Genomic DNA, 26,202 nt, shown 5'->3' with positions numbered 1-26,202 from the left:
TATAATTATTTTTTTTATGTATATCTTTATTGTTTGTTTAGTGACCTGCATTTAGTGCCTTCCAAGCGCAACAAAGCGCATGCGCGCAACCACAGATATCAGCACTGACAACGGTCACCCGCTGTAGCTGAGACTTTTTTCGCTCAATTTGGTTATAAGACATAATTCTTATTATTGCTTAAATTTAGCTGGATTTTTATTTATAGCGGTACATGGACTAAGCCTATAGGCTGCATATCTATTTGTAATTATCTGATTAATTTGGCCGATTGCTGTTTATTTTACTGTGCTGTATGCAGCAAAGCACAACCTACCGAATTAAATGTACTATATTTTTATTCTTGCTTTACAAGAAATTTCCCGTTTAACAATAAAATAATGTCCACTCGCAGTGGCTTAGCCCAAACTAGTCCAAGCCCCCCTCAGCCAAGTGCTAATTTCTCCGCTTGAGAGTTGAGATTCGACTTGGACTCATAATGAGAGACTTGAGACTTGACTTGGACTTGCCCCTCAAAGACTTGAGACGGACTTGCAAAAAAATGACTAGTGAACATCCCTGTGGGTGAATAATTTTTCATCCAGTGAGCTTATGTTGTAGTTTTTAATAGTGTGCACTGCTGGAAAATGTAGTTCTATTTTGGGTAATATTTATTCAGTTAGATCTTTTTCACATGTGCATTTTTTTTTGTCTGGTTGAATCAGTTTCTGGTTTGTATTCACCCTTGGTGTGATTTGTTTGAGCAGGTGTGAATACAGTAATTGCACTCAGGTGTGGACCAAAACAACCATACTGAGAATAAGTGGTCTTGAACCAGTCCCTAACAATCTTAGGACCGGTTTCTTTGTGGTGAGAATGTGATCCAGCCAAGATCCCACCCAACTATCAGATATAGGCTGCAACTCTAAACGTCTCCTGTGTCCAGGTGTGCTTTGTATCAGACACAGCCCAGCATAAAGTTTACTGTAACTGCTTATCCAGTTCAGGGTTGCGGTGGGTCCAGAGCCTACCTGGAATCACTGGGCGCAAGGCAGGAATTACTATCCACTTGTATTACCAGTAGAATACAGTTTAGGGCAACCTGGACATTTAGGGCAACCTGGACATATACATCATGTATATTCCAATTCTCCAAATGATCCAGGAGTTGTTCAGAAACAGTGACATTCACAGCAAAATCACGGAGCCTAACTCTCATTTGAGTCAGTATATGTCATACCGTGATGGGACTTATTTCCGTGAAAATTAGTTACTCTCTACTGATGAACTGACACTGGCAATTCAGTTGTATATTGATGAGTTAGAAATTGCTGACCCTCTTGGCACATCTCGTAAAATTCACAAAATTTGTGCAGTATATTGGGTCCTGGCCAATCTACCCCCTAAATATCGATCAGGACTACACACTATAAAGCTAGCTGTGTTGTGTAAACACAAAGACCTTCACATGTATGGCTATGGAGCTGTACTTGCACCACTGTTACATGATTTCTGTACTCTTGAACAAGATGGTGTCTTTCTTGAATCCATTGGTCAAAGTGTCAAGGGTACTGTTATATGTGTTTCTGCTGACAATTTGGCTGCTCATGGATTAGATGGATTTCTTGAGTCTTTCAGGGCAGAGTATGTTTGCAGATTCTGTCTGGCCACTAGTGAAGAATTTCAAGTTCATGAAGTTGGGGATGGAGAATTTATCCAGAGAACCAAAGTTAGCCATGACTCTCATGTTCACAATGTTGTAATGAATGACACTTTTGAAAGCCAGTATAGTGTAAAGGGAGACTGTGTCCTTCATGAGTCACTACAATACTTCCACCAAATTACTGGTTTCCCTCCAGATGTACTTCATGATTTTTTGGAAGGTATTGTGCCCATCGAACTCTTTGAATTAAAGAGATGGTCAGAATGAAATATTTCACACTAGAGCATCTGAACCAAAAGATCATGTCGTTCCCCTATCAGTACTCTGATAAATTTGACAAACCTCATCCCATTCCCAAAACATTTATGTCCAGAGCTACAATAGGAGGTAATGGACATGAAAAAGCCACTCTGCTAAGAATGTTTCCGCTACTTGTAGGCAATCTGGTGCCAGAGGGAGATGCAGTTTTAATGGAGCTGAAAGTTGTGGTAGAACTGGCTTTGTGCCCATCTTTTACAGATGAAACCTTGGACTACTTTCAACGCAAAATTTGTGATCACAGGCAAACACTGCAAGAGGTTTTTCCTATGTTTAGACTGCGGCCTAAGCATCACTATGTGGAGCATTATCCTGAGCTAGTTAAATGCTTTGGTCCCTTGGTTCATCTTTGGACCATGCAATTTGAAGGAAAACACAGTTTTTTCAAAAGGGTTGTGCATGATGCCAAGAACTTCAAAAACATTTTAAAGACATTGGTAACCAGACACCAGTACATGATGGCATATCATCTTAGTGCACCATCATTTTTCAAACCCAAAACACAAACATGTAGAACTGAGTCTGTTTCAGTCTCAGCTTTACCAAACTTTGCTCAGGCATGCATCAAAGGAATGACATCTAGTGACACAATTTACAGTACTTTAAAGGTCACAATTGATGGCACTGATTATATCATTGTCATGTTTGTAACAGTTGGAGTAAGTGGGGGTTTGCCAAAGTTCTGCAAAATTGTACAGATCTATCTTGTGAATAACGAAGTTTCTTTTCTGTGTTCGGAATTTGAATCGTGGTATGTAGAACACCTTGGTTCCTATGAGTTGTCATCCACAGGAGCTGCTCTGTCCATCCATCTGCTGTCTGAGCTCAGTGACAGTGTGACGTTCGCTGCTTACAAAATTGATGGCAGGTTATTGTTGACTCCAAAGAGGTTTATCCATGTGAAGTAAGTGAAGTGAGTGTCTTATTCATTTGTTGTAGTGATTCTCTATTTATAAAACAAAACTTTTTTTTGTTCAGTATATAAAATATAACTCTTATCTGGGTAGTCTCTTAAACAAAAAAGCAACAAAAGCATGCAACAATTCAAGCAAGATTTTGCCTTATGCCCCCAGAACAGAGGAATAACCAGGGGTGCACAAGTCTGTGGTAAAAATCATAGGTGGTACTTGGTCTAAAAAGTTTGAGAACAACTGGCCTAGAGTATGTAGAGACCCTGAATTTTTCTATTTTTTATTATTTTTTTTAACCCACTTATTGTCACTAGGGATATGTAATCTGGCCTCTGAGGGTAGATACAATTTCAAAAATGAGTGCTGTGCTTATAGTGACCACAGGAGGGACCTATTGACTGACATAATGAACATTTCTGTTGAAATAAAGCTATGCACTGTTTCACTCCCATGACCTTAAAGAGCAGCTGAACAGAGGCCAACAGCAAAAATATTGACTCCGAGTTTAATGTTTGTGTGAATGTGGAGTGGGCTCCTTTTCCTTCTGTATCATGACGTATTTCTGAGTGAAACGCAGCGGCAGAGTCTCTGTCTCTGAGCGAGCTGAGTGTCCTCACTCAGTGATAATAATGGATTGATTTTACAGACTATGAAAACGTGGAGGAGGAGCCTCAGACAGAGATGAATCATGTGACTGACAGACCACACCCAGTGTCTTTCCTCAGGAAACTACATTCAAACCTCTTCAGATCAAAATATCATGGCAAATCTAAGCAAATTCTTAAGTGCCTTAAAATATTTTGAAGCAGCTTTTTCTAAAGAGCATTTGTGTGTGTGTGTGTGTGGGGGGGGGGGGGGGGGATGTGTGTGTGTACAGTGGCAGCTTCACATAAAACTTGTCTCTTCTAGTCTTAAATTTGCTCTTTCTTAGTTTTGTCTGGACAATAGATATACACTAATGTTCTTTAGTTCATGTATGAAATAGTTATAATTACTAATGGGAAAATATAATCTGACTAGTAATTAACCATGAAGTTGTTTGAATGTACACAAATGCTTATGTAAGATGGATTGTAGCGTGTGTTCACAAGAAATAAACTGAGATTCATCGACAGAGACTTTGTGTCTGTGAGTGATTCTGTTTCTCTGAGCTTGGAAAAAGGTGGTGGTTAAACTTCTGCATTTACGTTTTAATGGTAAAGAAAATATATAAAACCATCTGGGGGCTCGTCTAGGATTTCTCATGTTCGGGAAGACATTTACCTGGAGCAAGAGGTGACAGGAACATTTCCTGAACACCCACATCAGATGCCTTCATAGAAGGAAGTGACGCTGACCGGCCTCTGCCCGGACCTCTGAAATCAATGGACTCTGAGAACTGTGGTGAATAGGTTTGAGAATTCACCAATGTTTAGAAGTACTTAAGTATCCAAGCCAATAGATTCTTAGGCCAGGGTCTATGAACCCTTTAAAAGTGATATTCAGTATGATTCTGGAAACCAGGATGAGCATGGAGCACTTCAGGACCAAGGGCTTGTATGAAAAAGTGATAGTGGATATAGCAGTCATGTTTGCCTTTTTATGAGAAGAATCTCTACAGGAAAAATGGGTTCAGAAGTGTGGTTTCCCAAGAGGGGGCAGCCTGAATGTAGGGAGATTGAAAAATTAAAGGTTAGAATATCTGGAGCAGAAGAGTGATGAGGCAGTGGGTCAGCAGAAGATATAACAAGTGTAAGAAACAAATGATACAGGGCAGACTGGATAATGTTTATAAATTAGTGGGATGATGCACAAAATATAGAAAGGATATGAGAAATTAATAAGCCCAAGTCTACTAATGTGAATTCTGTGTTCCTCCTCTTTCTCTGTGAATACTGAATGATTAGGGAAAGCAGGAATTATTGTGCCCTGCCCAAATTCACCTGTCCAGATTCCAAAATAAAAGAAATCGTAACCAAGAGTGCTGCACAAGACCTGGTAGCAGTTAACCCTGCTGTTCATTCTGAAGTTAATGAGATTCCAAATCTGTGCACCAATGTTTTATCACATTTTTCAGTAATAGATTTAACGAGAGCATTTTCTCAGCATTTCAGTCCAACCACAAGTATATGTGGAATCACCTGATAATTCTAATGCAGCCTTGAGACTAGCTCTGAAGGAGTTTGTTTTCCTTTGGGAGCCCAATGTTGCAATACGAGAATGGTTTGCTTGTGTTTTCATCTGATGAACTTGCATAAGATACTTGGGCACTTCTGTATTTTCTAGCAGAAAGAGGACATAAGATCAGCTTGCATAAGTTTAACTGGCAAAGGATGAGAAATTCAATATCATATCTACAGCTGGAAAGCTGTTGGTGCTGTTTTTTTTTAGCTCTAAGTTAAGCTCTTACCTAATGCAACTGCCACACAATGGGTAAAAAGGAATGAGTTTGTTTATACTCTCATCTTTAGAAAAGTATTATAATGAACTCTAGAGCAGATTGTGCAAACAATATGACATTTGGTGTTTAAATGATAGTAGACCTTTCTTTCCAGAGCATTTATGCCCTGACTTCACCAAGCTGACAAATGGATATGTCATGTGTCAGTGAGAGGACTGCTGGAAGAACTACCAAGAAGTGGTTTGCAAAAGGTTTTGCTAAGAATTCCACAAAATTTTACAAGAAATGTCAAGAATAACATAAACTACTGTCAACAAATGTCACCAGGGAACATCCACTGACCCTTTTCAACATTTTCAAATGGATTTCAAAGAGCTGAACACATGTGAGGGTAAACGTTATACTTTAGTGATGATGGACATATTTTTGAAAGTGTTTTTACCTCTGAATAGGATGTCAGTGCATGAGCTAAGGCTTTAGTGCTGCATACTACACTGACATTAGGCTGCATTGTACAGCAACCCCTCTGATAGCACTTTTCACCAAAAAACCTCTGGTTCTTCAACTGGTTCTGTTTCTGATACTTGGAATCTTGGTACTCTCCAGCGGACCGGTCACCCTCATTTCCATTAGATTAGATGGAAATAATCTGAAAAGATACATCAGAAGGGGGCAGTTTGAGGGGTGCTTGGTTTCCGCTTCGGTTTGACGAAACTCAGTGCCAGTCCCAATAGATAACTAGACAGTGAACACTTTTTTGAGGCTCTAACTCTGTTTTGGTTCCACATGCGAACTAAATTTTCTCATTTGTGAATCAATTTATGTTGGTGTAAAACCCTCTGAAGAGTTCCAAATTAGGTTCATGAACAGGAACCATACTGGTTCCTCATTGGTGGTAAAGATCTAAGATTGGCGGGGCAGGATAACAGAATTGTATCCTTCTCAAATGTTAAGAGGAAACTGATGCTGAACTGGCTTCAGTCGTCACCTCTAGTGATAAGATGCATGAAGCAGTGCGTAAGAACTAAACATAAATTTTTTCTTTTTGAGATAGTATTCGGGAGGCCTCCACAAACCGGCCTGCTCTACAGTCTACAGACGCTACAGCCCAGGTGGTGTTTGGTGATATCTAACCTTGAGACTGGTTCGTCATCAAAAAAGACACACGAAAGAATTGTCAACAGAAGTGGTGGTTGGTTCTTGGTGATGGAGACAGCAGTGGAGTCCAGAGAGAGGGATAAGTAGTCACACAGAACCCACTGCAGATGAACACCTGGGCTTGACATTAGAATCATAATTGAAATTTTCTGGAATAGTTACGGCGTGGACTACAGGGCTGATAAGTTATTTGGCGAAAAACTGGGGTGCTATGTTTGTCCAACTTGGAGCAGTCATTGGTGTAGTTCTAGGTATCTTGGCCCTGAATACCTGGTTTGTGATTTCCCATGCACAAGATCTTAAGCAGATTTAGAATTTCAAGGTGTATGCCAATGAAGGCCTGTGCTGAAAGTTTTAGCAGCTGCTGCAGGGTGTTTTTATTTTGTTGCCATTCTAAGTTCTGTAAGTCCACAACAATAGTATTTCGAAACCAGTATGTGTTCCCAGAAAACTTCTCAGTGGTTTTATTTCCTCTTTCTCTGTGAACATCTGAAAGACAAAGGAAACATGTTTTTATTGTAGTTTGCAAATCTCAGAAAGGACACAGTGATATTAAACAACACCAGGAGTAAAACCTTCATCTAATATTGTGTTACATTGTAATACATTTTCATGTGTTATTGTTGTAATGATTGTGAGAACCATAGATTAGTACCACATCCTTAATCCCAGCTGTGTTCAGTTCTGGATCTTGAGTTTCTTATGGTTGAAGTGTGTAATGTGTGTAAACTGCTACACTGGTCTAAAAGATAATTTTGTTCTCCTCTCTTCTCCAGATGTTGAGCAGCAGCAGACCACTATAGAAAACAGAAGAAGTTACAGCCATCCATCTCACCCTGACATGCACACATAGTCCGTTTACCTCAGCAGCAGAACACACTTCACCTTCACGCCCCCAGAGAGAGACTAAAGAAACCGAGGGTAAGACAGAAGAAAAGAGACAGTTCTAATATTTAATTTAAGCAGCAAAATATGCGCTCCTAACACCTTTACGTTTTTTGTTGATTTTTTGGATATGTACAGCAGCAAACTATAATCTAAACTGTACTTAAATGTGTCAGGAATATTCAGACTCATTTTAAAAGACCTTTCAACAAACTGAAGAGGTGAAAATATAGTTAGTAGATTCAGGTATCATCTGAGCCATTTAGCTTATACAGCAGAATCAAATGTAAGCAAACGTAAACCTCAGCCAACAGAAGCTGAGCAACGAGGAAAGCACAGGAGAGGTGAACAACATCAGAAATGAAGGATACAAGTGGAAGAGAAGAACAAGTCAGACTGGCTGGACTAAACCAATTTTAGAGCTGTTACACCATATAGAGCTCAGATAGTACATTGCCTGGTCCAACAGAACCTTTGTCAGTTACTAACACACAAACTCTTAATGCAGCACAGTGGGATGGGCCTGGGTGCCCTAGCCATCAACTATCCTGAAGAAGCCTCCAGTGGTAACAAAAAGAAAAAATATAAGGCAGAAATATTAAGAAAACACCCAGAAACACTAGGAGACTAAGGCAGATTTTACACAGATAAACGAAAGAAGTATTAAATCCAATCTACTGTTCTATATGGATCACCCAGATGTATGTCACTCAAGTCTTCTTTCTGATAACCGGCTTCTTAAAATGTGTGGAAATAAAGCTATGAAGCAACTATACCTCAATACCACCCCCAAATTTAATATAAATATTTACAACAATGGAACCATCATGATTCAGGGATCTCAAACCAAATTGAAACATTTTGAACGAGACTTTCAAAGACAAAAAAACAAAGACAAAAATAAATCCACGCTACCCCCTACATCAACACACCCTGCTCTGATGTCTGCCCCCGCCCACCCTAGATTAAACAGTTAGTAGTCTGACTCTAAGCCTCTATGACGAACTGTGCATTACTAAAAGACAATCGTTAAAATTAGTTGATTTCGTTTACCTGTGTTTGCAAGTGTGCCATTTTCCAATCAGGGTAAGACTGGCTCTCGCTGACGTAACAGCAGAATGGGCTGGGTTTTTAACTTCAGCAGCCAATGACTATCTAGATCCTGACTCCCATCAAAAGTGAGAAACTTCTGGAGGTAACTGAGAGAAGCGCAACTAAGAAAAGGTGCAATGAAAGACGATTTTATATAGAGAAATATTCTGTTTATAAACCTGTTTTTATAACTCTCAATATTAATGACAGTTTTCTCAATTACAAAAATGTCATTTATTGGTTATGGATTCTGTTTGTTGGTTCATAGAACATTAGAACCTATTTTGACGCCATATTGTGGGTCTTCTTTCAGCCTTCATTAAGGCACCTGTTCAAATATAAAGCTGCTCCAATCATGAGCTTCACTGGCCTCCGGTTCACCGTCAGAGTGTGGTTTATAATGTTATTTTTTACCAGTTCTGGGCTTGAGGTCAGTAACGAGAGCACAACAGATAACAATGACGGTAATGTTATGAAAGTTATGAAAATGGCCTGCAACCTGAAATTTTGCTCAGGTTGTGAGAAAGCACTCTAAAAAGCAGCAAGTTAACGTTAGCCTCTGGCCTTGTACCAAACTGCTGCACTGAAAATAAATAAATACAAATTATATATATATATATATATATATATATATATATATATGAGATTGTTAGGAATTTATTTGATCAAAAGGTATTTTATAATAAAAACAAGGGCAATGAGGCCAAACTCTCTTTGATGTGTTTATTTAAAGCACATGTTCAGTAAAGTTTATAGGTCATTAGAAATGTTAGAAATGTTGGAAATGATTAAAGAGTCACAATAAAATGATGTAAAGATATGAAAAATGTAAAACAGTAACATTTGATGTAGAATAAGTATGTACTCCAATTATAGAGTTATCTCTCAGGCTAAAATTATAACCAATAAAAAAAAATCACTTGTTGCATCTGAAGAGGTTTGAATGTAGTTTCCTGAAAAAAAGACACTGGTTGTGGTCTCTCAGTCACATGATTCATCTCTGTCTGAGGCTCCTCCTTCCCTTAGTAGTAAAAGGTTCAGATGTCTGTAAACACAGAAATGACATACATACATACATAAATGCTGAGTGCATCCATATATGTCTCCATGGGGTCAGCAGATATTAAACCTAGAATAAAGGTGATGTGATCAGAAACTCCTAACTCAGTGGTCTCTGACCTGCACAGGTGACTCCAGCGTCCTGTCTGTGGGAGCGGTCAGTGTGGTTCTTCAGGGAATGAGGACAGTCCCACAGGTGAATCTCATTCCCTCTACACTTCACTCTGTTCAGCCAGATCGGCCCTTCACCAGCTCCAAAGACAGCACTCCCATCAGCCCTCAGCGCCGGCCCACAGCCCAGCTGCCTGCAGACCACCTGAGCGTCCCTGATGTCCCACAGATCATCACTGACAGACCCCCACTCAGAGTTATAATACACCTCCAGTCTCCCAGAGCAGCTTCCCTCTCCTCCACTCAGTCTGAGAGGCAGGTGATCTACAGACACACACAGAAACTGAACAAATCTAATGACAGTACATATTTCATAAATATATTGTAACATGATAAACAAAAATTCTTTCAGTGATGCCTATATTTGTTTAAGAGAGGTATATATTATTTTTTATATCATGATTTCAAATTCAGTTTTACATTTTAAGCCAATATAAAATAAATAAGTCAATTACAGAATTCAGCTGATTTCCTTTGAAATTTATAAAGAGAGGGGTTTCACAGGAAAGAGTAACATTAAGAAGTTACTTAAATAGATTTTTTTAAAAGCCTTACTTGAGCACTGTTTCTGGTGCAGAGATGAAAGGTGTGTTTGAGGAGATTGTGATGATTGTCCCTTGTCTGAAACATGAATTTAAAGTATTTATTTTATGACTGCAGTGTGTGTGTGTGTGTACATTTATTCATGCAGTTTTTACCCTGTAAAAAAACTGTTGTTTATGTCTCTGTATAAACTGTAGAACTGCCTACCTGTGCAGGTGATGTGTGCCACTTCATTACGGTTATCACAGCTGTTCTGACCCCAGGGGGAAGATGGACAGTGCCACAGAGTGGAGTCATGTGTCCTACATTTCACAAAGTCCAGCCAGTTAGGAGCTGATTCCACTCTCGCTTTTCCATTTCTCTCACTTCCAGATTTTCCACAGTTCAGCTCCTGACAGACCAGACTAACGGTTTCTTCAGTCATCCCGTTTTCACACACATTACCCCAGGTCCCATTGTAGAACACTTCCAGAGTCCCCTCACAGCCCTCAGTGAGTCTGATCTCCTTATACTCTGTGAGAGGAAGAGGATTTATTATGTCTTTAACAGATCTATTATTGAATGAATCAGGGCGTGTTAATCGATTCAATTTATAATATTCTTTAAAATGTAAACATTTCTTGCTTGTACATGTTAACAATTGTAATATGACTTTACCTGAACACACCACTCCTACGTCCTCCTTGTGTCCACATTCACCCCCTTCACTCAGCTGATATCTGCAGTTCCACAGGGACGTCTCATTCCCCTCACACTGCACCTCATTCAGCCATATGGGTCCAGTGCCAGGTCCAAACCGGGCTGGTATCGGGCCACTGAGGGCCTCTCCACACTGCAGCTGTCTGCACACCACCTGCGCATCCTTAATATCCCACAAGTCACCACACACTGTCCCCCATGAGCCGCTGTGAAAGACCTCCAGCCTTCCTGCACACGCTCCTCCAGAACCCACCAGTCTGACGGAGCTGTGGACTGAGTTAAACCCATTTATACACACACAACATATCAGTGTGAGGTTGATAAAGTAATGGTTTCTCCACATGATTATAATCATCTGACTGTAAATAGGTCAGAAATTATTATAATAAATTATAATTCAGGTTATGTATGCAATTTAGAAATTAGATATTGTAATTCTCACCAGAGCAGGTGATAGAGAGCTGTTCTCTGGAGCTGCAGTTTACTACTTCTGCACCGCTGCAGTTCCCCAGATGAGCTTCACTCCCAGAGCAGCTGAAACCCCTCACACACGTGTGTGTGTGTTCAGGACTGGATGAAGAGGAGGGGGAGAAGTTAAGCACAGAGCCACAGCCCAGCTGTCTGCAGACCACAGAGGCCTCAGACACACTCCAGGAGTCCAGCAGAACTCTCCTCCAGTCCTGACTGAAGTACACCTCCACCTCCCCCTCACACTCCCTCCCTCCAGACAACCGCACTCGCCCCTCATGAAGAGCCAGAGAAGAGTCTGGAGAGGAGAATGATGAGTTAAATAAAGTATTAATTTAGATTTTTTTATATTACATATTACTCTAAGAGGATGTGAACAGTTTTAGATCTTACTTGTGCAGATGACTCCAGCGTCCTGTTTATGAGAGCATGCAGCTCGACTCCATGATGAAATGGGACATTGTGACAGGTGTGTTTCGTTTCCCTGACAATCAAACACATCAGCCCAGATCCGGTCACTCCCCTCCCCAAACCAGTCTGACCCCAACACAGCCACAGCACTCCCACACTTCAGCTGACCACAGAGGACACTGGCAGCTCTCATATCCCAGCTTCCATCACACACTGTGCCCCACTCACTGAGATACTGGAGCTCCACTCGACCAGAACACGAGTCCCAGCCCTTCTCCAGACGAGCTTCTGTGTGACCTGAATGAACATCATATTACAGGAATTAGCTCAGATAAGTGCAGACCACTGCTCACAGAGTGTGACAAGCAGAGAAGTGAACTTTTAAAATAGAATTTAAATATTTATACTTTACCAGAACACACCAGTCCCACATCATTATCATGAGTGCAGTTGTGTCTGAGTGAAGATGATGTTGGACAGAAGTAAATCTGAGGTTCGTTTCCTCTACACTGAAGCTCCTCTGACCACACCTGGACCTCCCCTCGGCCAAAAGCAGCTGCTCCCAGCTCCTCCACAGGACGCCCACAGCCCAGCTCTCTACACACAACCTCTGCATCCTGCTGATCAAAGCCAGCATCACACACTGTGGACCAGGTCTCTCCATGAAGCACCTCCACTCTCCCAGAGCACAGGTGAGGACCATCAGTGAGTCTGGACTTTCTGTGACCTGTGTGTATTTCAGTTATATTACAGTTCTTTTACAGCACAGAATGATAGATAATAAATTATAGATTCACACCCATTTTCCACCTGGTAATTGGTGATAGTAGCTGCAGTAAGAGTGGTCTCCAAAAAAAGATTTTAAAACATTGCTCATTTTAGTTTAGTTGCTCTGACACTGACACATTTACCCTCCATTGTTTCAATACACCACACTTAATCTGACTGACTTGCCCAAATATTTACATATAGCTGTATGTATGTTTGGGGGCGGCACGGTGGCGCAGCAGGTAGTGTCGCAGTCACACAGCTCCAGGGGCCTGGAGGTTGTGGGTTCGATTCCCGCTCCGGGTGACTGTCTGTGAGGAGTTGGTGTGTTCTCCCCGTGTCCGCGTGGGTTTCCTCCGGGTGCTCCGGTTTCCTCCCACAGTCCAAAAAAAAAAAAAAACACACGTTGCAGGTGGATTGGCGACTCGAAAGTGTCCGTAGGTGTGAATGTGTGTGTGTCTGTGTTGCCCCGTGAAAGACTGGTGCCCCCTCCAGGGTGTACTCCTGCCTTGCGCCCAATGATTCCAGGTAGGCTCTGGACCCCCCGCGACCCTAAATTGGATAAGCGGTTACAGATAATGGATGGATGTATGTATGTTTGTATGTATGTATGTATATGAATGTGTGTGTGTGTGTATTTCATACAGCTGCAATTAAAATTATTGATATATATGATCTCATGTGATCTCAGGATGAACAGTGGGAGAAAGGGCTTGTGTTGTGAGAAGAATAAACTTCTTTTAGTGAGAAACTATATGATCTGCTCCTTCATTCTGAAAAGTATTTGGCTGCTTCACTTCCCTACAGTCTGTATTTACACATCTCTCATGTCTCTGTTCAGGAACACTGGTGTAAAAGAGTCTTGTTATTCACCACTAATTACACTCAGAATCCTCAGTAAAATGAATGGTGTGATGTTAATGATAATATTAACACAGACTGTGATTCATGTGATGACTGACAACAGTTTACCTGAGCAGACGACTCCAGCATCTTCACCATGATCACAGTAATGTTTACCCCATCCATCTGATCTACAGTTCTTCAGTGTAAACTCTGATCCTCTACAGTCTACATTATCCATCCAGATTGGTCCTGATCCTGGACCAAAGTGACCAAACCGTGGGGCATCTACAGCCTCCCCACAGTTCAGCTCTCTACACACCACTGCAGCATCTGTCATATCCCAGTCATCACCACACACTGTCCCCCACTGTCCTTCATGAAGAACCTCCACTCTCCCAGCACAGGGACTGTCTCCATTCACCAACCTCACACTGTCTGTACGAGAGAGAGAGAGAGAGAGAGAGAGAGAGAGAGAGAGAGAGAGGGAGAGAGAGAGAGAGAGAAATTGAAAATGTTTTTTAATCTGAACTTAAAACACATTTCTATAAAGTGTACACTATACAGTGTTTTTACACTTCAAAGAGTAATTAAGCATGCAAAATCTAATTAATAATGTATTAATTATTATAAATAATGTATTAATTTATATATGAAATATGGTCAACTAACCATATATATTGAGCATTTCTAAACTAATGAAACACTTTAGTTTGTAACACACAAGTTTGTGAAACAAAGGGAGAAAACAAAGCCTTGACCAAACAAAACATAGCCAAGTAATGGAAATTTACACATCTGTCTTAGAGAGCTAATGTTTAATGTTTGGCTGAGTCTGAGGATGCAGGTATGGCACAGTTGTTGAAGTTGAATGATGTGATTGGCACCATCGTTTAGAGTCATGTTGTTCCTTCTAAAATTTGCTGCAGGGGTAATGTTGATTGGCAAGATGCCTTGTCAAATCCTCAACCTAATGTGAGTATTACTGTAAATGCTAATTGTGTAGCTTCTATGCTCCTTACATTAACATGAACCCGATAGCTAGGCAGATGTTAGCTAGCCATCCTTCAAGTATGGATCTACTGGATAAATTTATCCTTTTTGAACCTGACAAAGAAATTCCACAACTTGGAGTTTGATGTTGAAGAGGGCCGACTGGAGATACAGACTTCAAAGAAACCTTATGTTGCCACACCAGTGAGCAAAAGCACAAAACACACTGTTACTTTGCTAAAGAAGACAGTCCTTGGTAGTGTACAAGCTGTGGCAAGAGTTACTTTAAAGACTCTACATAGAAAGTCTGAGAGAGATCCAGTAGTCAGTAGTGTTCCCTCAACATCACCTGTAAGTAATCTACCCTTGTGACAACCTCATGTCGACATCAGTCACCTTAATGAGAAGGAGCAAGCAAAAGTGAAGAAGATACTTTGGGAAGAATCAGCAACTTTTTCCAGAGACGGTAAAGATTTTGGGTTTATCCCTAACTTGTAGATGTTGATTATTCTCAAAGATGATATGCCAGTGCAGAGAGCATAATCCTCAGTCCACAAATCACTGCTCAAAGAAGTAAAGGAGTTTACCCAGGAGCTTTTGATGCAAGTCTGGATTGCCTCCACAGCCAGGAGCGTGGAGGAGCTGCTGGGCCCCCTGAGGGATGAATGCTGCGTCCCCTATCTCAACTATTCATTCATTCATTCATTATCTGTAACCGCTTATCCAATTCAGGGTCGCGGTGGGTCCAGAGCCTACCTGGAAACATTGGAATACACCATGGAGGGGGCGCCAGTCCTTCACAGGGCAACACAGACACACACACATTCACTCACACCTATGGACACTTTGGAGTCACCAATCAGCCTACTAACGTTTGTTTTTGGACTGTGGGAGGAAACCGGAGCACCCGAAGGAAACCCACGCAGACACGGGGAGAACACACCAACTCCTCACAGACAGTCAACCGAAGCGGGAATCGAACCCACAACCTCCAGGTCCCTGGAGCTGTGTGACTGCGACACTACCTGCTGAGCCACCGTGCCGCCCCTATCTCAACTATGTTCTTTGTAATGCAAACTCCTCTAGTGTCATGGGGTAAAACTAAGACCTGAAAAATGTTGACAGGAAGTCATCTTGTGTCGGCTCAGGGAGTGAGGACTAACCACAAGCTGTACAGTTGTTGGCCAGTAAGACACCACAGAGAGTTGGGGATGTGAAGAAGCAAAGCCCATCTATGACCTACTCCAAAATATATCAGGCCTAACAGTTCATGCAAGAAGAAAAAGTAAAGAACCGGAGTTGCCATCCAAGACACTTACAGGCTTGGCAAGCAAACATCAACAAGCCCTTGGGGATCACATAATCTCTCTGTTGCAATACACATACATTTGTGAGCTCTGCTCACAAACCCACATTCTTTCATTCTTTCATCCATCTCCCACACGTTTGTCAGCAGCTGCCTGTGGTGCACTCAAACTTGTTCTCATTGTCCTGTTTCTCATTGTTGGAGCACTGTGATGACTTCGGCTGGGTTCCCCATCGTGACAGTATTTGAATAGGTGTAAAAACACAGGTGAGAAATCCCCTCACTACTGTCAAAGATTATGGCCCTTTAGCCCCAACCCCACCCCATCAGAGAGACCAACTGAATCATTTGGTTGTAAATGGTGGTATTTTAGTTATTTAATAATGACACAGACTGCTTTGGAGTAACAAAGCCATAAATATGAGCTTCAGATGACTGCTTGAAAGCAACAGAGAGAATCCAAACTTTACTACAAGCTGTTTTTAAAACCTGAGCTCTCTGTCTCTGCGCAATTACAAAACATTTACTGTCAGCTTCACAAATTCTGTCGCTGGAAATAGCTAGAAGCTAATCTGCGAATAAACATGCTGCAGAAAAACATGTCAAATATATTTCACTTGCTCATCTTCCTCATGCAACTGAAAAGCATGACTATGCTGTCTTCAAGCTCCGCGATCAGTGTGGAAACACAGACATGTTCTTTAGTTTACATGACTAAAATGAGCGTTTTCACACACTGTTCATAATCCTCCAATAAGAGTGAATGGATTAGCATGCAATTATCATATGAATACGTATGGGTGGGCCATCAGAAGTCACGGTCTGAGTTGCGTACTGAAACGTGCTTCTTGTTACTTATGTTCTAAAACAACAAGCTAAAAAGAAATGTATTTTCAATCTCCATATATTTAAAAAGTAGACCCTTTAAGGTTTCTGGAGGTATGTTTATTAAGTTTCTAGGACAAAAGTGTTTTGGCGCAAGTTTTAATTTATCCTCCCGGCGGGAGCACCAACTCCACATTTTTTTCTTTTTACTTTTATGTTTTGATTGCCTCTTGCCCCCCCCCCCCCCCCTTTTTTTATGGAAATATAAAAATTGTTGATCACAAAAACAAAACTAAACAAAAAACCAAGCCCTTGAGCAACTCATCATTCTACTCATGAACCCTCCAGTGCTGGCATATCCTGATTTTGACTTTCCTTTTTTTACTACATACCAATGCCTCAGACCAGGGCTTCTGGGCGATTCTCTATCAGAGGCAGGATGGCAAGTTAAGGGTTATAGGGTATATGGGTAGGACACTGATGGCAGCTGTGTGTAACTACCATCTACACAGTGGAAAGTTCAAATTTCTTGCCTTGAAATGCCCAGTGTGTCAAAAGTTTAGGAATTACCCATACTATGCACCCCATTTCATGGTGTACACTGACAATAATCCTTTGACCTGCATCATGAGTACAGGTAAACTCAATGCCATGGACCATAGGTGGGTAGGGGAGCACTCAGATTTTATGTCTGACAAAAAGTATAGACCAGGAAAGTCTAATGTTCATGCAGATATGCTGTCATGTGTCCCATTGGACATAGAAACCTACACAAGTCCTGCACAAAGGAGTTTGCTGAGTGACGTGACTGAACAAGGCAAGTGTATCATTGACTGATGAAGTGCACAAGGCATCTAGTGTAGTTACCCAAAAACTCTTTCATAAATGGGGCAAGTTGTTCCTGGAAAATTAAAACTTCTACCGAAGAACAAATAAGAGGAAACAGTTATGTCTCCCAGCCAACTACTTGGGGGATGGTCCTGAAACAACTTCATAAACAAAACGCTCATGTTGGCACAGAAAAGGTGCTCCATCTAACAAGGGAACAATTTTATTGGCCCTATATGACCAGGAAATTCAAGGACTATGTCACCAAGGAATGTCCATGCATCAAGTCCAAGAAGCCAGTGACTCCAGATTCAAGCTCCCATGAGCAGTATTACATCATATGTTCTCCTTGAGCTAGTGTGTTTTGACTATTTACATCTGGAGACCAGTAAGTGTGGCTATGAGTATATGCTTGTAGTGATTAATCATTTTACTAGATTTGCTCAGGCATATCCCCCAAAGAATAAGATTGGAAAGATCACAGCCAAGTGCATTTGTAATGATTTCATGCCTTGTTTTTGGATATCTACTTTAAGCTACTTCATGATCGAGGCAGGCCCCGAGACGGGTTAGCTCAGTTGGTTAGAGCGTGGTGCTAATAACGCCAAGGTTTCTGGTTCGATCCCCGTACTGGCCAAAAGCGTTTTTTCCCTGTGAAGGACTGGCGCCCCCTCCAGGGTGTATTCCCGCCTTGCACCCAATGATTCCAGGTAGGCTCTGGACCCACCGCGACACTGAACTGGATAAGCGATTACAGATAATTAATGAATGAATGATCAAGGCAGTGAGTTTGAGAATCAGTTATACCCCACACTCCAAAAGCTTTCTGGTATCCGTCATTCCCGCACTTCACCATACCACCCTCAGGGCAATCCAACTGAACGTTTCAACTGAACTATAATCTAGATGTTGAGGAACTTAACTAACAAAGAGAAGGAGTGGAGGAGAGACCACCTACAGCTAGTTGTACATGCGTACAAATGTACACAACATGAGTCTACAAGTTACTCCTCTTTTTTCTTCTCTTTTGTTGCTATGCACACCTGCTGGCTCCTCAATAAACAAATAATCAAGTTTAATAGTGTTGTCTCATTTATTAGTTGGATTTATCAATGATTATTTTCTGTATAATTGTATTATTTTCTATATAAACAATTTGATTATGTTTTATTTAGTTAATATTTATACAGAAATATACCATTTCTAAAGGCTTCACAAAGTGGGGTCAACTGTCATGGATAGCGGGGATCACGCAAAGGGCGGACTGACGCACACGCTACAACACAGATACTTTAACGAAAGAACAAAACAAACACAAACGAACTTGAGAGTAAACACGAACCGAGGAACAGATGATAAATAACTTGATTAGAGATGAGAACGAGTAGGAATGGGAACAACACGACTTGAACATAGCAAACAATACAATACAAAACAATCCAATACAAAACAAATGACCGATCCTAGGAAGTGACACAACGGAACTTAAATACATGAACAAACGAGACACACCTGACACAGATAACGAGGGTAAAGGACAAGGAGGCGGAACAAAGGCGGAGACATGGACAATAACAGACAGACAGAGCCATGTGCTAAGCGAGCCAATGGCGGGGGAAAACAAACAAGATTGGGCCAGGATGTGACAGATGCCCCCTCCAAGACGCGCAACTCCCGGGGCGCGAAAAACTAGACTCCCCAGGAGCTGGCGCAGGAGGGGCCAGGAGAAACAAAACAAAAACGAAACCACAAGACTCAGGACAAGACAGGAAATGGAGCTGGGGACAAGAGACTCGACTTAAACGGACACTGGACAGGACTAGAAAAAAGAGACGGGAATCGTGAAAAGACAGAGGACAGATTCGGAGACCCGACAGGAGCAGGCACACGTGACTGGACATTTGACTGAACACTGGATGGGGACTGAGACTGGACGGGTGTAGACAACGGAGACAAGATTGGAGACAGAACAGTATTAGATACAGAAGACTGGACATTAGACTGGACACTGGATGGGGACTGAAACTGAACGTGATTATAAACAGGGGACTGGAATGGAGACAAGACATGTGACGGAACTGAGGCTAGGTACTGGGACTGGACTGGACTGGACTTGGCAGGGGAACAGGGAACAGACATGAACACAGAGACAGGGACAGAGACCAAGGCAGACACAGGCACAGGGACGATGACAGAGACAGGAACAGACATGGGAATTACAACTGGAGGGTACCCAGGACTGGTAAACGTCTGTGGGACTGTCCAAGTTGCCAGCCTGGGCACAGTTCTGGGAATCAGCCCCGAAGTCCATGGGGCCGACCTATGAACACGACCTGGAGCGGCCGGGGCCACAGTCACGGGTTCAGAAGCGGCCGGAGCCACAGTCACGGGTTCAGAAGCGGCCGGAGCCACAGTCACGGGTTCAGAAGCGGCCGGGGCCACAGTCACGGGTTCAGAAGTGGCCGGAGCCACAGTCACGGGTTCAGAAGCGGCCGGGGCCACAGTCACGGGTTCAGAAGTGGCCAGAGCCACAGTCACGGGTTCAGAAGCGGCCGGGGCCACAGTCACGGGTTCAGAAGCGGCCGGGGCCACAGTCACGGGTTCAGAAGCGACAGGGGCCACAGTCATGGGTTCAGAAGCGGCAGGGGCCACAGTCACGGGTTCAGAAGCGGCCGGGGCCACAGTCACGGGTTCAGAAGCGGCCGGGGCCACAGTCACGGAGACAGGAGCGGCTGGAGGCGCCACGTTCACGGAGACAGGAGCGGCTGGAGGCTCCATGTTCACGGAGACAGGAGCGGCTGGAGGCGCTGCGTTCACGGAGACAGGAGTGGCTGGAGGCGCCGCTTTCACGGGGACAGAAGCGGCTGCAGGCGCTGCTTTCACGGGGACAGAAGCGGCTGGAGGTGCCGCTTTCACGGGGACAGAGGCGGCCTGGGTGGCCGCCTTCATGGAGACCTCCAGACTTGCCAAGAGGCTTGCAAGCTTCTTCTGGAGGTCAGGAGGGATTGCAGCGATGTCCACAGAGGCAGGGGGCCCTGCGATGACGTCATGAACTGGAGCTGTTAAGGGTTTAGGGGGACTGATGGGCGCACTCTTGAGGGACTTCTTCAACCGTAGTTCCCCTGGAGATGCGCCCCTGTTAGCCTCACCTCCGTTGTCCTGAGGTTGGAGGCTAACAGCCCCTACCCTTAACCCCCCCAAAAAAAATTCCCCCGGACCTGAGGGGGTAATCTACCAGCGAGTGGGAGACTCCAGCCTGCTTCTTTTGGCGGCTCCTACGATTCCCGCTGAAGCAATCACTTGATTCCTGAGTCGACTCCTCCTTAAGGCACTGAGCAGCTCTGGCGTGTACGTACTGGAGCCGGCTACTCCATTCCACAGCCGCCTCTAAAACATACTCCACGGGATCTCTAGGGCCTGTACGGAGTGCCGTCCGGCGAATCGCACACCCAGCGAATGGACTGCCTGTGTTTGCTGCATCCTTTGGTTGATCGGTCATTTTGTCACGGATAGCGAGGATCACGCGAAGGGCGAACTGACAGAGACGGACGCACACGCTACAACACAGATACTTTATTAACGAAAGAACAAAACAAACACAAACGAACTTGAGGGTAAACACGAACCGAGGAACAGATGATAAATAACTTGATTAGAGATGAGAACGAGTAGGAATGGGAACAACACGGAACAACACGACTTGAACATAGCAAACAATACTAAAAAATACAATACTGAACAATACAATACAAAACAATCCAATACAAAACAAATGACCGATCCTAGGAAGTGACACAACGAAACTTAAATACATGAACAAACGAGACACACCTGACACAGATAACGAGGGTAAAGGACAAGGAGGCGGAACAAAGGCGGAGACATGGACAATAACAGACAGACAGAGCCATGTGCTAAGCGAGCGCATGGCGGGGGAAAACAAACAAGATTGGGCCAGGATGTGACATCAACACAGTGGAGCAACAGTAGTGTAGCTCAGGACCCTAATCACAAAATTGTAGTGTAGTAAGGTACCCCACAAATACATATACATATATATTTTTTTATTTATTTATTTGTTTTATAGCGTTGACCTTATTCAAACTCCTCTAATCTCTGATATTTGACTTAATGATATTAATTAAAGTTTACAATTGGCTTAAGCAATTAAAACGTTAATAATTAGTCTGAGAATGAATAATAATCAAGATAAGTGAGTTCTTCAGGATTTTCAGAAATTCTAATGAACAAACTGCAAACACTGTGATTTCAAATAATGAGAGTTTTATTAACAAAGAGAAAGATATTTAATTAACATAGCACAACCCTGTAATCTCACGGTGTCCGGTAAGGGGAACTGATTCGAGCTTAAAGGTGAGCTAGGCGCTTCTGGCTTGTGACTAAAGTTGCTAACTAAGGTTTAATTAATACAAAATTTATCAAGAGACTTAATTCGGTTCTCAGCTCTGGAAATGCATAAGTTTAGCTTACTTTTTCGTCGATTCTCACCACTCGTTGCGTACAAAGGCTCTCTGAGGTCCGGGGAGTTATGGCGTCTTGCTTGATTTCGCGGTCTCAGAAGTTTCCAGGCTGAGTCCGCATGGAGGCTTTTCTTCGTCGGTTGAGTCGCCTTGGCGTACTCGGAGCGTGATGACGCCGGCGGCAGAATCCTCTGGCTCAGTGTCGTGAGTGGGAGAGTCCAACTATATGGACGTTTGGACGAAAGTTCCGCTGGTTATTGCGGATCCAGAACTGAAAATCGGTTCAATAAACTTACTTATTCTACGACGTTCAGTTATCTCGGCGGTGTTTTCTTACTCTGGCCACGAATAAGTTCACCTGCTTTGATCAGTCGTGAGATTACACTTCGATGGGTAATAAAACATAAACAAGATTGAAAGAAAAGAGATATTCAAAACTACTCGACGTATTAGTAAAACTTCGTACTCTTAGCTAATTTCGAGACGTCTCTCGTAAGCTTTTTCTGAAGTCTGAGATTTTCCTTTGTTTCGTTGTCGGCGTGGAGAAGAAAATGTTTCTTTGTCGTTCAAAGTTTCTTCTCGTCGGTTGAACTCTTCTTGGCTTTCTTTCGTGGTTCGTTACTTCTGTCGAGCTCTCAGTTGAACTTCGAACTCAGTTGAACTTCGAACTGAACTGCGTTGGGCTGCTCTCTGTTTTCAAGGCTGGCGCGGTCACGCCTTAACGGGAGGAGTCCTCTTTCTGATTGGACACAAATTCAGTCTCACGTGACTCTCGCTAGGGGGAGAGAGTCGAAGGGGGTTTGAATCATTGATTCACACATAAAGAATATGAATTTCTCGTATCAAAATTCTTATACCTGTTATCAACATATAACAATGAGTACATTGGACTATTAACATCAGACAGTTACATAAGGTTTCATCTTTACGTCCCATTTATGATGCTATGCTGGGAAAGAATATTAATTCGTTTAGTCCTATTCAGAGGTAGGATTTCTATTCACGATAGGAACAGTCCACAATATACAACATTTCATTAGGAGGTAGGCATTCATCTGAGGGTACAGAAAGTGACATTAATACATAGGTTTAATACCCAAATAATCAGAGTTTGATTATTTTCCGCTATTGTTTTCCAGCGACTCCGAGCGAGGCGTAGTTTCGCCAGTGTCCATTTGGTGTCGCTGTTGATCCATGCTTCGGCGGGAATCAATGGGGTTCAATTCGAGGTTGCCCCTTTCTGAACATCTGTTGATTCCCGCGGAGATACCGAGACATTGAGGTGCCATTTCGTCATAAACGGGATTATAACCCTTCCTTGTGTTTGAGGTTCCTGTCTCTTAAGAGCATTATAAAATAGGTTATCTCCTGAAGAGGGGGGGGGGGGGGGGTCGTTGGGGCGATGTGTTGAAAGTGTCCTTCTCAAGTCCTTTGATGTTTCAGCTTATGTGTGTGCGTGTATGTGGGGCTTTGACCCCCCGCGGGCACAAACAGTCCTGTGGAAGGTTGGATGCTGTCACAGACGAGAGGTCTTATTCAGACTGGAAAAGTTTAATTCAAAACTTTTCATTTCGATCTGGTTATCTGGTCTGTACTCCACTACATTCCCCCCTTTCTTTTCAGTTTTATGGTTCGGCAGGGATCATGGAGCTGAAAAGAACTTTTGCTGTGGAGGAAGGTGAGATCAGCAAGCATATTCAAACACATTTCCAGAGCTGATGTATTCCTATTAGTGTATGGGTGTATATGGAATGTGTATGTTTGCATGCTGAAGGGATTCTAATTATTTAGGGGTAGGTCTTGTTCAAACGCAACCTCGAGAGCTGATTCTTTGACATGGCCTTCGGCTTCATATCTAAAACTTGGGGGTTCACCTCTCTGGGCTCTTTTATGTCTGACGAATTTGACCATTTTATTAGACCAAGTTTCTAACCTGCTCTGGAGGGCTTGAGTGCGTTTGAAATAGAACCAAGCTATACCAAAGGTCAGAAGATATCCTAATCCTACCAGGGTAACTAGTAAGGTGTCCGGGGTGGACCATGCATAGGTGACAGGCTGAACTGGCCATAGGGGTTGAGACGACAGTTCTCTAAGGGTGTTATCTATGGGGGTTAGGTCAATGACTTGGGTTCCCTCATATTCTAGGCGAGTTAGTGTTTTAGTATCTAGCTCGATGGTGTGTTTGGAGAAGAACTCTGAGATTTCTATGTCGCTCTCATATTGGTCAGGGTTTAGGTGATACAGGGCCAGGTCTCCTACATGTAAGATTGCGTTTACGGGGACGTCTACCCAGAAGGTTTGGCTAGGAAGGAGTACCCTTTCTGAGGTGTCATGTTGATCATAAGTTAGTAGGGCCTCTCTAAAGGGGGTGTTAACCAACCAACGATTTCCAACAATTTCAGCTTGGGTACTGGTTACCAAACGTTGGGGCGTGACGACTACCGGGCATTGAGTATTACTCATCATAGGCTTAAGGCCACAGATCCCATTTGCGCTGTCACGAATGAAAGGTTTGCTAGGGCACAAGTAGTGAATGTCTTTAGTGAGTGTGCACATAAGCAAATTGGGTACCAGATATAGGTCAGGGTTATCGTCTTGGTATGCTACAAGAGATGTTGTTTTCACACGAACGTAGGCAGAATCTTGCCAGAAGCCAACGTTGACAACATCTTTCAAACGGTATATGTTTTCAGGCGCCATTATGGGAAGGTTAATAATGAATGCTAATTCTCGGTCTTGAGGATTAACATAAATTGGGATGGCGCTACCTAAGGTATAGGCTAGGTGAGCCTGGAGGTCAGTAACTACTTCTCGAGTTGCTGTAGATAAAATCTCCTGTACTAAGGATAGAGGCACCAGGTAGGGAGGAATTCTCCCCATGGCTAGGCTATCTACAGAGGAGCTGATTTCTTGTAGCATATCAGACAATAACATATTCACAAGCTGGATGTGGGCAAGGTCAAGTTGTACTACTGAAAGCATGGAGTTAACCGTCTGGAGCGTTTTGTTCAAGGCGACACTGTGAGCGTTGAGCACTACGACGGTGCCACGTAGGGTTTGCCCAATGGTTTGCAGGTGCTGCTGCTGTTTGTCTAATTGGGTTTTAATATTCGGAATTTCCGCTTGTAATTCCCCTACTTGACGTTTAACAATGGCTACATTGACGGCATTGACGGCGGACGTTCCGAGACTCAGTAGTGATCCCACAGTTGCAGCTGCCATTAGCAATCCGCCTATGAAGCGTTTAGGTCGTTTATTAAAACCATTTAGTTCTGATTGCGTTACGGTAAACTTTTGTAGCTGGCGGAGCATGTGAGTTACGTCGGCTTCAGCATGGCTGATAGCTTCCTCAGTCCATCTAACTCCATTCCGGCCAGTCTGCAGAGTGGTTATCGGTAGGTTTTTGCTACACGCTTCGGCGGGATTCAACCGTACAAATACTCTCTGGGTATGGAGGCGGCAATTAGTGATTAGCAGTCCCGGCTGGTCTTTCAGTATTATTCCTGAGTCAGGACCTGGTTCGATCACTTCAGAGAGCACGGCGGTTCCTAGGGAGCCGACGATCAGGAGAATGAGCAGCGGGGCCATCCTACCGGAAGAGGTGCTCATGGTTAGATTTAGGGTATTTACGCCGAGTCGTTTAGACAAATTATAAAATTTTCACGATACCCCCCTTTTGATAAAATTTTCCTAGGGTAAACACTTTATAATAATTGACGATGAGGGACTAGGGTCTTGCACCCTGAGTGTCCTCAGTCTGGTTAGAAGCTCGTTGCCTGCTAAAGAGTGAGAGAAAAAGGGAAAAGGGATAGGAGAACTAAGGTGTGAGTAGAAGGTTATAGTTGTTTGTTAACTAACACCCTTCCTGCCTTTGGTTCTGTCGTTTATGATCTAACACAAGCGTTAGTATCCCCTACAAGTCCCATGGGGGTTGTGTGTGGTCGGATTTGGTTGCGGTGGACCCATTTGAGTTCAGTACTGCCCCGAGCTTTGTTTATTTTGATCCTGTAAACAACGGGGGACAGTTTGTCTGTTATCTTATAGGGACCGGACCATCGGGGTAGGAATTTGCGGGCCAAATTCCCCCGTTTTTCGCGACCTTCCAACAGGTTGGACAAAGATGTAGTACCATACTTTGTCCCCTATTTGGAGTTCATCGTGGGATGCTTTGTGATCGTAGTACGCTTTGCGACCTTCTGCACTTCTTTCCAGTTTCTGCTGGGCAAAGGCGAAAGTAGCTTTGAGGTGTTTCTGCAGGTCCTCCATATACTGATGAGTGGTGTAGGCTACGGCTATGCTAGCTTCACCTGGCTGATATAACAGATGTAGAGGCAGAGTCATTTGTCTCCCTGTCATCAACTCAAAGGGTGAGACCCCGACCGCGTCGTGTGGGGTCGCCCGTATGGCCATCAGTACGAGGGGG

The 26,202-nt window shown here is 43.1% G+C and overlaps 1 pseudogene; it reads right to left on the bottom strand.

Annotated features, from left to right (window-relative positions):
• Window positions 1-26,202, bottom strand: part of LOC136676760 (antigen WC1.1-like) — a 63,326-nt pseudogene that overhangs the window by 18,293 nt on the left and 18,831 nt on the right.

This window comes from Hoplias malabaricus, chromosome 2, assembly GCF_029633855.1.
Source record: "Hoplias malabaricus isolate fHopMal1 chromosome 2, fHopMal1.hap1, whole genome shotgun sequence".
NCBI classification, from domain to species: Eukaryota; Metazoa; Chordata; class Actinopteri; order Characiformes; family Erythrinidae; genus Hoplias; species Hoplias malabaricus.
The sequence above is the reverse complement of the archived record's forward strand: the minus strand, read 5'-3'. Positions and strand labels throughout refer to the sequence as shown.